Here is a 12,477-nt window from a genome sequence, read left to right as displayed (position 1 = left end):
GAAGAAGCTGGAAATCATTTGGAACTTGAGGAGAAAGAAGATATCACCATATAATGGGGAAAGCCATGGAACCCAAGGATCACCAGCAGCCAGCACCAGAGCACCAAAGTCTTGGGAAAGAGTGCATCACTTTGATGATACCTTGATTTTGGACTTCTCCTAGTCTCAAGACTGTGGGCTAATAAATTTCTTTTGTCTAAGCCAACCTGTTATGTGGTATTTGTCCTAGCAGCCTAGGAAATTAAGACACTAAATTAAACTATTTGAATTTTAATTGGGAATGCATTGAATGCATAAATTGCTTTGGATAGTATCTTGGTTTTCTCGCTGCTATGACAAATACCACACATTGGATTGACTTAAAAACAAGCACTTATTGACTCATATTTATTGATGTTTATTGGTGAAAGCATAGAGCATGATTCTTGTCCTGGGCATGTGCTCGTAGCCTCGTAGATGCAAATGTCTCATATTCTCCCCATGAAATAATCTTTTGTTCAGTCCCAGAAGCTCTGTTGTATAAGTCTTAAAGCCAATAATTCTTTGCCCTGTGCTACAGTGATAAGACTGTTTCTTAACACTGATTTTTAACATCCCTGCTACTGCTTTTGTAGAGGGGCAGGTTCTGGGAAGTTCAGCCAGATGAGGATCCTACTTCAGTCCTTCTGGCTCCCATCAGATAGATTGGTACAGATCTGTATTACACCCCAATAAGTGCAAAGGGCTTGCTCTGGTTCCTTGTAGCCAGGATCATGGCACTATACTGAACATGTGGACTGGCTCTGCTTTGACTTTGGAAAGGGGTGAGGAAAGGGCTATCAGTGGTACCAGAATGTTTTCCTACCTTTTAAAAATTGCCTTTTTCATAATTTGGTGCTTATCCAATTTTTGCAACTCTTTAACTATTTTCCAGATTTCTGAGAAAGATGGTTCTGCCAGTTTTTTGCCAGTTGGGTAAAGATTCTGTATGGGGGCAGAATCCTGGAGTATCTCACTCTGCCTTCTTGGTGATGTTACTCTTCCTTTACTTTAATCAAGCCCCCTCCCTTTTTTAAAAAAACATATTCATAATGACTACTTGAATATTTTTTTTCTGTTAAATCCAACATTTGGTAGCTCTTAGAAGCAGTTTTTGTTGCCTGTTTTTTTCCCTTCATCCACCACTGACACTGGTCTTTGGGTCATACTTTCTTGTTTCTTTGTATGTTTTGAAATACTTTGTTGGAAACTAGACTTTTTAGACAATATATTGTAGTAACTCAAGGTACTTCCCCACACAAACACACACTCCCTGGAAGCTAGCTATTGTTGCTTACTTGCTTGCTTGTTTGTTCATTGATAAGCTGGACTATTTTAGTGAATTATATCCCCTACCACTCCCTCCCCCAATGTTGTGTCTGCGGTTGCTCCTGGGAAGTACAGCTTTGGGTTTGCTCACAGTCACCGTGGGATGACCATGTATTGGTAGGGCTCTCCCAAGGATTTCCTGCCACACTCAACTGTTACTCCACTAATTGCAGACTGATCACATTATTGTTTACAGCAATGCCCTGAAGCAGATAATCATCTAAAAGCTAATTTAATCTTCCTCACCATTGATGGAATAGCTTCTGAGGTTAGTGGTTGAGATTTGTTCTCACCGTAGGAGGGTTCCTTCAAGCTAACTTTTCCCCCAGTTCTCTTCAGCAAACCAGCTGGATTGCAGTTTAGCCTGTATTTTGAATCTCCTCCCAGTTGCTTTCCTTCTCAACTCCCGCTCTTTCTGAGGGAGACCCTACTCTTTGCTTTCTTCTTGCTTTATTTTAAATGAAGTCAGTCCTTTGGGAAGAGAATAAGAGCTATCTGTTGTAAGGACTGTTTCTCCTCCCCAAATCCCTGAGCCTTCAAAAAGCTAGGTCTTAGAGCTGGGGGCAGGGACAATGGTAGACTTGTTTCTGAGTGACACACCTGCTCTAAGAATAGAGATCTTAAGGTCAGGAGCTTTATGGCCAGCGGTCCTCCTGGCTTGCCTTTCTGAGCCTGAATCCATCACAGCTTGAGCCAGGGCAAGAATTATTGGAGCTCCAGTCTTAGTTCTTGGTGCTCAAAGAAAAGCCTCTCTTCCACAAAAGAGTGGGGCTGTTGCACCTCTCTAAATCACTTGCCTGGTACTTAACCCTGCAACAGGCCTGACTGAAATGATTGAAAAACTCAAGTCCTTTTTCTCCTGAGAAGAGCCCTCTGGATGGGAGCTGAGGGGAGAGGTAGCTCTTTGTTCTTGGCTGTAGCAGTAGGAGTAGTCTCTACCTTGCTGAGCTGGGATGGGGAGGGATGGAGCAGTCTTGATTCAGATACCACAGACTTTCACCTTTCTTAACAAATTTGTGTAGATGTTCTTGAATAGATAGTTCTTCGTTTGCTGTTTGTCCTTAGGACCATTTCCAGAGGCTTTAAATATTTGTTTTTTTTTTTTTATTGTTTTCATCAGTTTCAGTCGGTAGAGGGTTGGCAGAGCTATCATGCTGGAATTCTATCTCAGAAGATAAAATTTTAAGTTTCAAACTCTTAAATAGCTTTGCAAATTTAAAATCCTATAAACTTCATGGTTTATTCTGAGAGCTGCCTATAAGCAGATACTTAGAATAAATGATAACCAAGGCTAGATGGCTTTGTGTTATTTTCATATATGATAGAGCTTACATCTGTAAGTTCATTAATGTATTTTGCTTTGAAATAGTTTGAAATAGCCTCCGGTATTAATATGTAGTCATTATAAAGTATGTTACTAGTTAAATGAGTAGCAGAATAATATAGTTTGTGTTTGATAGGTAGATTAATTTTTGAATGATTGCATGCATGTTTTAATTTTACTTTGAAAGATGAACTTAATTGGTTGTGGATTTAGCATCTTTTCACTTTGACCTTTGCACAGTTAATGTTTGTTTAAAAATCACAGTATTGGTTTTTCAGTTTGAGAACATTTTAATTTTAATTGTATAAAAAACAGCCTGCTAGCTTTTCTGTGACAGGCTACTTTACTTAACCAAAGAATTTACCAAGAAACTGCCCCTTTAAGTTGTATTCTTTTTATAAGGTAATTCCTTGAATCATGAATAACAGAAAGAATATAGACCAGGGAATCCTGAGCCACAATATATGATACAACTTGTTGCATCTCTATGTTCATTAATGTATTTTGCTTTGAAATGATTTGAGTTTCATTAGGTATTGATGAAACTTCCATCAATCAGCCAGGTGATCTTGAATGGCTGGTTACATCATTTGTTTATGCTTTGTTACCTTATTAGTAACAGAAATAATCACTCTCTGAAGGGTTTTTTGTTTCTGTTTTTTAAACATATAGAGTGACCCTAGCACACTATGGTCTCCTCTTATACAAATTTGAGGGTTGCAAATTTGAAATTATACAACATAAAATAGCAATAATTTGTCATTTTAAGAACAACTTGGTAAAATATGGGAGCTTAAGATGTTCTTGAAAAATTTTGCCAGAATTGCTTAACAAATAGCCCAAGCATGTTGTCACAGGACACGGTAGCCAGTAAACTGGAAAAAGCTACTACCTTGGTGAACAACCGGTGAAGTACAATGTTTATGTGCGTGGAAACTTCATGTGATTTGATGACTATTCTGCTATTTTAACATTCACTATAATTACAATATAAAATGTTTTATTTCACTGTAATTACAATATAAAATATTTTACTTAGTTTTACATCTCTCATGTATTTATTAAACAATGATTCCGTTTTTTAAAAACTCCTCTGAAAATCAGAAACTTTGAGCAGCAGTATGGTTTAATGCTTTGAAGAAAGCCAGACTACTACCATGAAATTCTAGTCTGTGAATTTACTTTGTTTCTCTGAATTTCACTAGGGTTTTGCTATACATTCCTTATATTAATATCACTGTGTAGTCAATTCATGGATAAAATTCATTGATTGGCTCTCAAGTGGATAGTAGTAAAGTTTGTTTTTATAAATCTGAATTTGGTTCTAAGCTTTGTTAGTTGAGAAGTTAAATTTATCACTTCATTTGAGGATGATCAGACATTGAGTAATTGCTTTTACACATCTCAATTTACATTTTTATTTTATAAGAGAGAAACATACCTTCTTCTTTACTGGAATACTTCTGTTTATTGATTATAAATTCAATAAAAAGGGAAGTTAAAAGGTTGAGGACTAATTATTATGGGCTTTTGTAATGAATTCAGGAATTATTTCCTTCTTCAATATAAAGTATTGAGTTGACTAACCTACAGATTAGAGGTTTTCTTCCTTTAGATGATTCACAACCACTTTCCAAATTCTGTTTATCTTCCATTAGATCATGTACTCTATACATTTTAAGATTATACTTTACTTAATTTTATTTCATTACAGATTATTATAAATGTTTTAATATAAATACATCCTTTTGTGGGGCTTATTGTCATACTATTAGAATATTAAAGTGACATGAGTCTTCCATGCATGTACTTAGATACTTTTTGTGCTCTAAAACAGGGGTCTGTAAACTGCAGGCTGCTGGACAAATCAGGCTCATTACCTGTTTTTGTAAATGGTAGTATTGGAACACCGCCATGCCCATTCATGTTCATATTGTCTAAGTTTGCTTTTGAGCAGAGTTGAGTATTGTGACAGAGACCACGTGGTCCACAAAGCCTACAATATTTACCGTTTGACCTTTTACAGAAAAAGTTTGCAGATCCCTAATCTCTAAAGTAAAGTACCTGATCTTCAAATTTAGTTATAGGGACTCATCCCATTTGTATCTTGTTAATTCTTATTAAGTTCCCTTATAAAAAGGACCACTTAAAGACCTTATTTTTAGATTGGAGGTATTAGAGAGGGAACACAGAGGGAGTTAGGGATATGGTGTCTGACAACCTATTTGCTAACTACAGTACAAATTATACTTCATACTTTCAAAAAAGGCCCTAGTTAAACTTTAGTAATAGCTAGTTGAAAATCAGCTGTTTGTAGATAGGTGGTTTTATTGTTAATGGCGCTTATTATCATATTTGCTTGCAGTTGGTTTACAAAGTTTTCTACTTTTGGAAAAGTTTCCAAATTGGGCTTTCCTTGTGGCATAGTATGAGAAAGAGTATAGTGCATATTAGTGGGGTGTAGAAGAGGTTTAATTTTAATTAATTAAGATACTGAAAGTAGTATAGGTTAATACTTGAAGTAATTTGACCCTGAGTACAGAGAATTAAATTATTAAAGCTAAAATCATGTCTGTTACAGTATCTGTAGCCTAATTATTAGTGATGAGGCTATAGAAAAGTTAGAAAAGTTTTTGTACTTTATCTTACTGCAATAAATTTCTTGGGCCTGCATTACTGAATAGTTTAGAAACACATTGATTGTTTAAAATTTTACTAATAGGACCACTGTACTTAGGAATAGCCAAATAAATATTGGAAATCCAGTTTTTGGAGAAGGTCAAATAAAATATTAGCATGCCTGTTATTTAAAACTTATAAGTGAATCTGCTACTTTTTAGATTTGAAACATGAAACCTCTAGTCCCAGATATTTATATATATGTTTTAATTTTTTGGTGCCACCAAGTGGGGAAATACTGAATAATGATATTTTCATGCAGAATATATCATGTGGATCACTGAAACATTTACAGAAGCAGGGACTATTGAACTTTCTATCTTTATACCCTTATCAGTATAAAATTGAATATATCCTTCAAGATGTGTTTATGAATTAAATATACATACTATTATGCTAATCTATGTATATTTGGATTAAAGAAAATTAAAAGTTGACAAATTCAGAATTTGGTGATTCCAAAGTAGAAATAAAACTTTTCTTCCTGTACCCATCAAATGTTGTCTTGCCCCCATGAACTAGAACAGTGTTCTCAAAAATCTTTGAAGACAGAAATCTCCTTTGAAAGTCAAATTTCTTAGGCTTCCATGTGTTACCATATTTCATTTAATCTATGACATTGATAGTAAGATGCACCTTTATTTTGTAACATGCATCGACTAAAAGGAGAAAACCGTGCCATTGTTTTCTTATTTTAATTTTTGTTTTATATTTAGTAAAAAGGTTTTTTAAGACTTATTTAGACACTTTTTAAAAATCGTCACTCTTTTGCATACATAGCAAGGAATATATAAGTGAAATAAATTGGAAAGCTCTTCCTGAAATTTCACATTTGGAATCTTGAGTCTTCTGAAGTACTTTTTGAATTGGTAATTGATGTCTATATTTAATACTAAACAATATTATGTCTTGTGCTATCAAGAGAATTAATGGTGTAGCTTTTCTTAAGAATGTTCCATTCTTGTCTCTGGGATTTTCTTCCAGGCTGCTAACACATCCATTTTGTAAATTTAAACTGTTGTTGGTATTCTTTGGCATGCCATATAAAAGGCAATCCTTTTTCATATACCTAAATATCAAAATGTAATATGGCTTCTACTTTCAGTATCTTCCCTTCTTAAGTTCATAAAGCACTTGATTGATAATTTGTAAGGAAATACAGAATTTTGCTCTTTGCTTCAATGAATATTTACTTACTGTTTATATTCCTTTGTTCTATGTCTCCTTACACATTAATTTTTAGTTTATGTCAAGTCATAGTACTATAACACATTTTAAGTGGGAATTAAATTCAGTAGTAATACCAAGAATGCCTTTAACTTAGCTGTACCCATCAAAAGTTGTCTGGCCCCATAAATTAGAACAGTGGTTCCCTATAATCATTATATAACCATTATGTAACCAGCTGTGACCAAACTTGTAAATGCACAGGTAATAACAATTCTGTCATCATTTATGCTTAGCCAAATAATTATGTATACAATTTCAAGATAAAACCATATTTAACTGCTGTTAAATATGAGGAAGTATATCTGCATCTTAAAATCAATGAAAACTTAAAAGGAAAATCTTAATTGACTATGTGTTAAATGAATTATTTTATTAGTCACAACATCATACCTGTCATTGAATAACAGATGTTACATATATGTACAAGCCACTAGTTGAGCCTTCATGCAGTGCTTGATGTTGACCTTTTGCAGTAATTAGGAAACTATCACCTAATATAGAAATGAGATATACAGAGAAATCGTGCTATTCTAAACTTAGTGCAAAATGGCATTAGAAATGCTTGTAGTTTGTATATATTCTTTCAAAATTTTTCGATTTTAAGATACATATGGGGTAGCGGTCTTGGCCCAAAGGATAGGGCATCCACCTACCACATGGGAGGTCTGCAGTTCAAACCCCAGGCCTCCTTGACCCTTGTGGAGCTGGCCCATGCGCAGTGCTGATGCGCGCAAGGAGTGCCGTTCCACGCAGGGGTATCCCCCGCGTAGGGGAGCCCCACCCGCAAGGAGTGCACCCCATAAGGAGAGCCTCCTAGTGCGAAAGAAAGTGCAGCCTGCCCAAGAATGGCACAGCACACACGGAGAGCTGACACAAGATAACGCAACAAAAAGAAACCCAGATTCCCGGTGCCGCTGATAAGGATGGGAGCAATCACAGAAGAACACACAGTGAATAGACACAGAGAGCAGACAACTTGGGTGGGTGGGTAGGGAAATAAAATAAATAAATAAATCTTAAAAAATAAAAATATAAAATTTAAAAAATAAATTTGAAAAAAAAGATACATATGGTAATTTATTCTTGGACGATGAAGCAAGTAAATTGGAGAAAATTTTGGCAGACTTAGAATCATTTTAAAAGATCACCTCTAGAGAAGTGGCTGTGGCTCAAACAATTAAGCTCCTGTCTATCATATGGGAGGCCCTGGGTTGGAGTCCTGGGGCCTCATTGTGAAGGCAGGCTCACCCACACGCTGAGGAGAGCTTCCAGGCCCACAGGCGCCGCAGAGCTCCGACTCAGCAAGGTGACGCCACAACAACAACAAAAGGGAGACAAGCAAAAAAACACAGAAGAGTGTGCAGTGAATGGACACAGAGCTGACAGCATACAAGCCGCTGGGAGGGATGGAAATAAAAATAAATAAATATAGACACAGAAGAACACACAGAGAATGGACATAGAGAGCAGACAGCACGCAAAAAGCCACAAAGGTGGGGGGGTGAATAAAAAAAATCACCTCTAAAGAGACTTGTTGATTTTTCTGATAATTCACTAGAGGGCAGTAGTAAGCAATAGAAATTTTTTGTTTCGGAAAAAGATACTTTCAGACTTTTTTTCCCCAAAATATTCTGAAGTTAAATTCAAAATACCTTTTTTAGAGACCTTAAGTGTTTTGTGTAATGTGTTATGGTAAGCTTATCATAACCTTTAAATTACCAGGTAATCACTGAAACTTAAACATGCCCTGCAGTCTAGAAACAAGCTAAAAGCTCAGTAACAAATATGTATATTTTCTTTTATAGTTCTTTTCAAACAATCAAAAATTCAAAAGAGGATATTTTATTCTGGCCCCATGTTGCCAAGCTGTTGCCAAGGACCTATTTTTCTTTTCTTTTTTTTGTTTTTTTTTACATTAAGCTATTCAGGAATTCAGTTCAACTCATCTACTGTAACTGTAAGGAAATTAGTTGATGTGAATTTTGAGCTCTCTGTTTTTAAAAAGACTTTTGGTCAAGAAATTTTTATTATTAGAGAACTAATTTTATTAATTTAAGAAATATTTGTCCTTCACTCAACGTAAGTTCTTCAAAATTCATCCATGTTACCCTGTGTGTTAATACTGCATGCCTTCTTACAGCTGTATGTATATCCTACTATTTGTTTATCCATTCATCTATTGGTAATTGTTTCCAGCTTTTGGCAATTATAGATAATATTTCTTTGAACATTGGTGTGCATGTATCTGTTCATGTCCCTGCTTTCACTTCTTCTGGGTATATACCCAGCAGTGAGATTACTGGATCATACGGCAATTCTGTAGTTAGCTTTCTGAGATATACTGTTATTCTGCTATAAATTTACTGTAATCCTAGCAGTGGAAGAAGTCTTAACATTGATGTGGAGGCAGTGGCCACTGAAGGCTCTGGGGGAGAGAGAAGGAAAAATAGGTGTAATTTGGGGGCATTTTCAGGACTTGGAAATTGTCCTGAATGACATTGCAAGGACATATACAAACCATTGTTTGTCTTATAATAACATGCAAAAATGTGTGGGGGAGAGTGTAAACTGCTATGTAAACTATAATCCACACTTAGTGGCAATGCTCCAAGATGTGTTCCTCAATTGTGGCAAATGTACCATACTAATGAAGGATGTTGATGTGGGAAAAGGTGAGAGGGCTAGGTAGCAGGGCACATGGGAATCCCCTATATTTTATATGTAATGTTTATGTAATCTACGTTTCTTTTTAAAAAATTAAGTATTTTTTTAAAAAGTTAAAATAAATGTTTGTTCTTGGCATAAAGGTTGGAGGATAAAGAATTGGGGCCCAGTCATTAAGTACCGAATAGTCTACTGCAGAGGTTACTAGTCTTACTCAAAAACATACAGCAAATGGACACAGAGAGCAGACAACTTGGGGGGGGGGGGGGGGGGGTGGGGAGGGGAGAGAAATTAATAAATCTAAAATTAAAAAAAGAACTTCTCAAGTCAAATTTGGTAGATCTGGTGTTAAATGTGTTGAACATATAGTACTATGTTTTGTGCTATAATTGAGTTATAAGCAAGGCATATTTATAATTCCATGAATGTTTCTCAGACATGGTATAATTGAGCTATGAGTGGAAAAGCACTGGAATTTGCTAGTCAAATAGGGTGAGAAGGTAGGGTTCTAGATTAAGACACTGCATGTGCAAAGGAATGAAAACTGGATGCAGACTGAGCAAGTGTAAAATTGGAGTCTTTAAGAGCAGTGCCAGTTCAATATGGCTGGAATTTAGATGTATAATGGTAAAAGGGCAGAAATAAGTTTAGATAAGTGGGTAGGGATCAGGACATATGGGGCTTTGTATGCCAGAATTAGATGATTGAAGTATATCCTTAAGACCAATGATTCTGCCTTTCATTGAAAAAAATTTTTTTCAAAAATTTCTTGCATGAAATTCTGACATAAAAAATAGGTGAACAAGTAGGATGTGCTGGTCAAAGTAGCCTCAGGGTCCCAAGTCCCTGCATGGCTAGGTGCCTTCTCATTTTCTATTGGCCCAAGAGGCATCATTCCAGAACCCACGTCTTAAAGCACTTTGAAAACTAAACTTATTAGTCCTGAAGAATGTAAAGCATACAGAATTAAATAGGGGAATGACATAATCCAACTTGGATTTTAGAGCAAGCTCATTTGGGAAGCAATATAGAGGATGAATTTATAGAAAGTAAGACTGGTAGGCGGCAGACTTGGCCCAGTATTTAGGGCGTCCGTCTACCATATGGGAGGTCTGCGGTTCAAACCCCGGGCCTCTTTGACCCGTGTGCAGCTGGCCCATGTGCAGTGCTGATGCATGCAAGGAGTGCCGTGCCATGCAGGGGTGTCCCACACGTAGGGGAGCCCCACGCACAAGGAGCGTGCCCTGTAAGGAGAGCCGCCCAGTGTGAAAGAAAGTGCAGCCTGCCCAAGAATGGTACCACATACACCGAGAGCTGACACAACAAGATGACGCAACAAAAAGAAACACAGATTCCTGTGCCACTGACAACAACACAAGCGGACAAAGAAGACGACGCAGCAAAGAGACACAGAGAACAGACAACCGGGGTGTGGGTGGGAAAGGGAGAGAAATAAATAAATAAAATCTTTAAAAAAAAAGAAAGTAAGACTGGTAGATGAGTTGGAAGAATATAGATGACCTTGTATCTGCCTGTAGATTCTAAATAAGAAACATGTTTTAACATTGAGTAGACCAACACATTCCAAGGGAAGTCATATTAAGTAAGGAAGTTAGTGCTTCTACAGCCATCTGACACAGAATAACAAAGCATTGGAGGAAGTAGGGTCTAGTTTAGAGGAGGTTGCTCGGACTAGGAAATATACTTGGGTATAAACTGGGTTTAGCAAAATATTATTGCCTTGGCATTTGGTTGAAATAAGCAAGATGATACTGGCTTCTGGTTAAAATATGTGAATGCAAAGAATTGCTAATCATTATGCTAATGCTATGTATTCATCAAAGTTTTAAAATTTTGTATTACTTTTTTTTCAATAATGTTTAAGGGTGTGGAAATATTAGAGCAACCAGTAGGTCAAAATGATGATAGGAACAGGAAAAACAAATAAGACACATAAGAAAATGTTAAGGAATATTTTAGCTCTCATGGGCTTCTTACATTACATTTTACAGTTTTAAGGATATAAAACTTAATGTTAAAAATACAAATTTAAGACAATTATATATTTTCCTTATTTTTTCAAGGACTTTACAAGTATAAATTTGACAAGAATTGAGCTAATTAGAAGAAAATCTGTCCAAATTTTATTTTCTCCTAATACAAAGAAACCTCCTCTCTACTCTCCAATTTTTTTTGATGAGGATAGGGAACTGTGAGAACACTAACAACTTTTAACAATACTTAAAACTCAGGATTTTCTCCTTTAAAAAGTACAAAGAGTGGCATTTTGGTAATAATTTCAGCTAGTAATTTATCTATATGGAGTTGACATCTAATAGAATTAGTAAATTTATGCGATTTCCTTTTAGTCAGGTTGTTTAAATTCTCCCTTATTAAAAAAAACTCATGCTTTTCTCTTTGAATTGTGGTATAATCAATTTTTAATCAATATCTAAAGTAATTAAAATGGCACTAAAGATACCTGAGATCATCTTTGGAGTTCACAGCCAGATAGCAGAGAGCATGAGAGAAAACATTGTCTAAGATATTTTGAGAGTGAGGGTTTAACCTAACATGTAGCATTTATTACTTTTGCTCACATTATTCCTAAACTCAACATCATGGTCCTACCAAATATAGGGGAGACTGAGTAATGTAGTTTAGCTATGTGGTTAGAAGCAAAATGAAAAAGATGTAAGTACATAATCTATCTGCTTCAGATCCTGTTGCTGCAACCAGGAGGTGATAGTTGGCAATTTTACTTCTGAAAGATTATTTATATTTAGATGTTTTAAAAAAAAAACTGTATATACGGATAATTGATATACTAATCAGATACCATGAGTATAGTAAAATACATATTTTTACTAAATGTTTACTTGAATAGTTTCTCCCCCTAGAAATTAATTTTGTAAATTGTTTTTATTAATTCACTTATCTTAACCCCTGATTAGTCTGAAGTTGTAAATTTTTTACTTTTAATAAATTATTATGTTTATTTTAAATATGCAACTTGCCCTTTGAGGAATATTAACTATTCCAGGAATAGTTGGTGTTATTAATATAACTGTTTAAATGTTTGTGTGAAATAAGCAGAATTATGAGACAATATAATCATGATTCACTCTCATATACTATGTTCTTCAGTGACCATACCCCATCACAAATGCTTACTCTTAAGTTATTATTATTACTTTGAAGTACATTTTTACCTGAAAATTGTGTATAATGTT

At 35.5% G+C, this 12,477-nt stretch overlaps 1 protein-coding gene across 2 annotated transcripts in view; it reads left to right on the top strand.

Annotated features, from left to right (window-relative positions):
• LMBRD1 (LMBR1 domain containing 1) overlaps positions 1–12,477 on the top strand; it is a 202,519-nt gene that overhangs the window by 118,468 nt on the left and 71,574 nt on the right. The gene's annotated exons all lie outside the window — the stretch shown is intronic.

The sequence above is a fragment of the Dasypus novemcinctus genome, chromosome 11, assembly GCF_030445035.2.
Source record: "Dasypus novemcinctus isolate mDasNov1 chromosome 11, mDasNov1.1.hap2, whole genome shotgun sequence".
NCBI lineage: Eukaryota > Metazoa > Chordata > Mammalia > Cingulata > Dasypodidae > Dasypus > Dasypus novemcinctus.
This window is presented reverse-complemented; position numbering and strand designations above follow the sequence as displayed.